The sequence below is a fragment of the Schistocerca piceifrons genome, unplaced genomic scaffold, assembly GCF_021461385.2.
Source record: "Schistocerca piceifrons isolate TAMUIC-IGC-003096 unplaced genomic scaffold, iqSchPice1.1 HiC_scaffold_295, whole genome shotgun sequence".
In the NCBI taxonomy this organism is placed as follows: Eukaryota; Metazoa; Arthropoda; class Insecta; order Orthoptera; family Acrididae; genus Schistocerca; species Schistocerca piceifrons.
In genome coordinates this window covers 50,001-55,000 of record NW_025728510.1, presented here as the reverse complement: position 1 = coordinate 55,000, position 5,000 = coordinate 50,001, and the positions used below count along the sequence as shown (strand labels likewise).

At 53.0% G+C, this 5,000-nt stretch overlaps 1 non-coding gene across 1 annotated transcript in view; it reads right to left on the bottom strand.

Moving 5' to 3' along the window:
* The window catches only part of LOC124744491, a 1,909-nt gene extending 601 nt beyond the window's left edge, over positions 1–1,308 (bottom strand). The window contains exon 1 of the ribosomal RNA XR_007010787.1: positions 1–1,308. This exon is cut by the window's left edge and continues 601 nt beyond it. This is a non-coding gene — a ribosomal RNA (small subunit ribosomal RNA).
* Positions 1,309–5,000: the final 3,692 nt, after the last annotated feature.

The following is a 5,000-nucleotide window of genomic DNA, read 5'->3' as shown; positions in this document are numbered from 1 at the left end:
GGTGAGGTTTCCCGTGTTGAGTCAAATTAAGCCGCAGGCTCCACTCCTGGTGGTGCCCTTCCGTCAATTCCTTTAAGTTTCAGCTTTGCAACCATACTTCCCCCGGAACCCAAAAGCTTTGGTTTCCCGGAGGCTGCCCGCCGAGTCATCGGAGGAACTGCGGCGGATCGCTGGCTGGCATCGTTTATGGTTAGAACTAGGGCGGTATCTGATCGCCTTCGAACCTCTAACTTTCGTTCTTGATTAATGAAAACATACTTGGCAAATGCTTTCGCTTCTGTTCGTCTTGCGACGATCCAAGAATTTCACCTCTAACGTCGCAATACGAATGCCCCCGCCTGTCCCTATTAATCATTACCTCGGGTTCCGAAAACCAACAAAATAGAACCGAGGTCCTATTCCATTATTCCATGCACACAGTATTCAGGCGGGCTTGCCTGCTTTAAGCACTCTAATTTGTTCAAAGTAAACGTGCCGGCCCACCGAGACACTCAATAAAGAGCACCCTGGTAGGATTTCAACGGGGTCCGCCTCGGGACGCACGAGCACGCACGGGGCGGTCGCACGCCTTCGGCTCGCCCCACCGGCAGGACGTCCCACGATACATGCCAGTTAAACACCGACGGGCGGTGAACCAACAGCGTGGGACACAAATCCAACTACGAGCTTTTTAACCGCAACAACTTTAATATACGCTATTGGAGCTGGAATTACCGCGGCTGCTGGCACCAGACTTGCCCTCCAATAGATACTCGTTAAAGGATTTAAAGTGTACTCATTCCGATTACGGGGCCTCGGATGAGTCCCGTATCGTTATTTTTCGTCACTACCTCCCCGTGCCGGGAGTGGGTAATTTGCGCGCCTGCTGCCTTCCTTGGATGTGGTAGCCGTTTCTCAGGCTCCCTCTCCGGAATCGAACCCTGATTCCCCGTTACCCGTTACAACCATGGTAGGCGCAGAACCTACCATCGACAGTTGATAAGGCAGACATTTGAAAGATGCGTCGCCGGTACGAGGACCGTGCGATCAGCCCAAAGTTATTCAGAGTCACCAAGGCAAACGGACCGGACGAGCCGACCGATTGGTTTTGATCTAATAAAAGCGTCCCTTCCATCTCTGGTCGGGACTCTGTTTGCATGTATTAGCTCTAGAATTACCACAGTTATCCAAGTAACGTGGGTACGATCTAAGGAACCATAACTGATTTAATGAGCCATTCGCGGTTTCACCTTAATGCGGCTTGTACTGAGACATGCATGGCTTAATCTTTGAGACAAGCATATGACTACTGGCAGGATCAACCAGGGAGCTGCGTCAACTAGAGCTGAGCAGCCGGCCGCCCGGGAGTGTGTCCCGGGGGCCCGCGCGAACACGCAAGCGTCCGCTCAATCATTCTGCAAACAGGAGGAGGCTGAGCTCCCCTGCACAATACACCTCGAAACCCTCTCAGGTCCCGGCGGCGCGCAGCGCCGTCCCAAGTACTTGGTCGGGTTCGAGAGAGGCGCAATCGCCCGGAGTTAGGCGAGTAGACGCTTTCGGTGCGACCACCCGTGCTCCCAACTGAGCTTGCCGCTGCCGACAGAGGCCCGGGAGCGTGCTGTCGTGGCATTGCCGGCGGGAGACAACACGCGCCACCTACGGTGACCGGCAGCTCCAACGCCAGCGCCACAGAAGGACAAAAGCCCCACTTGGGTGCCGAAGCGAACTCTCCCAGCACAGCGCACGCGCCAACACATCCGCACAGCTGCGATACAAACCACCAGCGAGAACCGCTGGGGCGACCGAGCAGCAGACGGCGTCGCGGCGCCGAGCGCCGGGCGGCAGCGCATCCTCAACGCACACAGTCCTCAATCGGACCAGCACACTGAAGATGTCCACCGCGCTTCGCACCGGGCCCGCGAGGACCTACTTTGGCCGCACGGCGCCGCGCGCAGGGTGCGCCGGCGCGCAGCTGCGACGCCTGCCGCGTCCGTCGGCCGGCGCGCCTGCCACTGGCCGCCCCCACCAGCCGGCTGTAGCGCGTGCGCCCACGCACCGCGCGGCCAGCACGCCGGGAGGCGCCCCCTCACCGGCCGGGGACGGTCCCACCCAGCCACCGCCGCGTATCGCTTCACACCCAGATGCCGTTCAGTTTCGTCGGCATGGTGGGTATCGCTGGAACAACCGGTTAGTACCTCAACCTATCGTCGCCATCACCGATTCACCCCTAGCGAGAACAACCGCACCACAACAGGTTACCATTTGTTCATTTGCGTAACTTCACCAGAAAACGCAGGCGTCCATCGCCATTTGCAACTTCCACGATTATTGCATGCCTGTGTCAGGTGTCACGCCACACTACGTCTGCCCACATACACGCAACAAAATGTGCACGCCTAGACAATACGTGGAAGGTGGCCCCCGTACGTATGCGATGTCCATTGCTCGAACGACTGTCAACCGGCCTCTGTAGCATGTCGCAGATATGGAACGCGGTGCACCATGCCATCACGGTGTGTGAGGAGAGACGACTAGGTCCGAATACATCAACAGACAGCTCATGCTGATCGCCATCCACGGCGTCCGTTCCTCCCACACGTCTCTATGGCGTACCACACTGCAATCCAGCTCTCATAGGGAGACGACACGTAGCTGCGTGCACAATATTTGCACTGTATGGTCCGCCGTTTTTGGGCGCAGTCGTTGTACGGTCACACATGTGCCACGATGTATCATTCAGTACATAAGGACGAATGTGCAGTACAGATTGTGGTTTACGCGTACGACATTAGCGGACAGTTGACACAGGCCGCACCACAACGTAGCCTGAGTACGTCGCATGCGGAGGGCATTGAACATGCAAAGTTCTCACCAACCAGCTTGCGAAGGCAGGGGGCAAGTTGGGGACGTGGGGAGGGGCGGCATGTACGTCCTGCTGCCATCCACATTACAGTGTACAGCAGGAGCATGTGGAAAGTGAGCAAGACTTGCAAGGTGTTTAACATGAAGCGATACACAGGGGAGCGGGGAGTGCGAGTAGCGAACTATATTGCGAGGGTTGCGGGTGGGCAACACTACACTAATTGAACGAGTCGTATAACAATTACAGAGCAGGTTTAGGCGACAACGTGGGTTACGTTAGGCGACAACGTGGGTTAGGTTAAGGCACGACGTGGGTTAGGTTAAGGCACGACATGGGTTAGGTTAAGGCACGACATGGGTTAGGTTAAGGCACAACATGGGTTAGGTTAAGGCACAACATGGGTTAGGTTAAGGCACAACATGGGTTAGGTTAAGGCACAACATGGGTTAGGTTAAGGCACAACATGGGTTAGGTTAAGGCACAACATGGGTTAGGTTAAGGCACAACATGGGTTAGGTTAAGGCACAACATGGGTTAGGTTAAGGCACAACATGGGTTAGGTTAAGGCACAACATGGGTTAGGTTAAGGCACAACATGGGTTAGGTTAAGGCACAACATGGGTTAGGTTAAGGCACAACATAGGTTAGGTTAAGGCACAACATAGGTTAGGTTAAGGCACAACATGGGTTAGGTTAAGGCACAACATGGGTTAGGTTAAGGCACAACATGGGTTAGGTTAAGGCACAACATGGGTTAGGTTAAGGCACAACATGGGTTAGGTTAAGGCACAACATGGGTTAGGTTAAGGCACAACATGGGTTAGGTTAAGGCACAACATGGGTTAGGTTAAGGCACAACATGGGTTAGGTTAAGGCACAACATGGGTTAGGTTAAGGCACAACATGGGTTAGGTTAAGGCACAACATGGGTTAGGTTAAGGCACAACATGGGTTAGGTTAAGGCACAACATGGGTTAGGTTAAGGCACAACATGGGTTAGGTTAAGGCACAACATAGGTTAGGTTAAGGCACAACATAGGTTAGGTTAAGGCACAACATAGGTTAGGTTAAGGCACAACATAGGTTAGGTTAAGGCACAACATAGGTTAGGTTAAGGCACAACATAGGTTAGGTTAAGGCACAACATAGGTTAGGTTAAGGCACAACATAGGTTAGGTTAAGGCACAACATAGGTTAGGTTAAGGTACAACATAGGTTAGGTTAAGGTACAACATAGGTTAGGTTAAGGTACAACATAGGTTAGGTTAAGGTACAACATAGGTTAGGTTAAGGTACAACATAGGTTAGGTTAGGTTAGGTTACACGTTGTTGTAAGGAAAGGTGTAGGGGGGGGCGGGGGCGGCAGGTTCGTTGATAGTGATTATAGTAAGTGAATGCTTGTGACATGATCAGATTTGTCACGTCAGGATGCACCTTTGGCTTATTAGAGGCGGCGCTCCAATTCTATGCTTGTGTCAGACCTGTGTCTTTGACTCATGTCATTGTTTGTGCGCTGTGACAGGAGGTACTATTGTGATGTTGGGTGCACCGTTGTATAGGACATGTGTGGGTGTTGGTGCCTGATCTGCGCAATGGTGGATGTCGAAAGGGTGGGATATTGTATTTTCCGCATGGACCTCCTGGTCTGGTTGTGATAGTGTGGATTGTGTAATGTGGCGGAGAGGATGCACTGGATGTTGTTCCATGCTGGTGCTTACATATTGTATGTGCGCCCGTTAGAAGCAGAGAGTGGTGCGTGATCAGAGTGGCTGGCTGACGTGTGGTTCCCATTGTGGGCAGACTCTTTCAGCATGTATACGGACAGTTGTATATATATTCTGTAGTTTGATGGCTCTGCATTGATTACTAATCAGCGCCGTGTGTACGGGTAATCTGGTTCCAGTCCAAAATGTTCCATCTGTGTACATTAGTGACAAAGACTCCCCTCATGCAGTGGGGCTCGGTCTGTTATAACTCTTCCGCGTAATATATTTGCCCCACGTTTTTGCGACTGCGAGTGCGAGTGCAACGCGCATGGGGACCGACATGCTGATGGCTCGGTATCGGACGCCGTACAGTGAGCAACGCGATCGCGTCTCTCGCTCGTAAGTGGTACAGGTCGCGGCTCATGTATAGGGACAGCGGGAATGTCGCATAT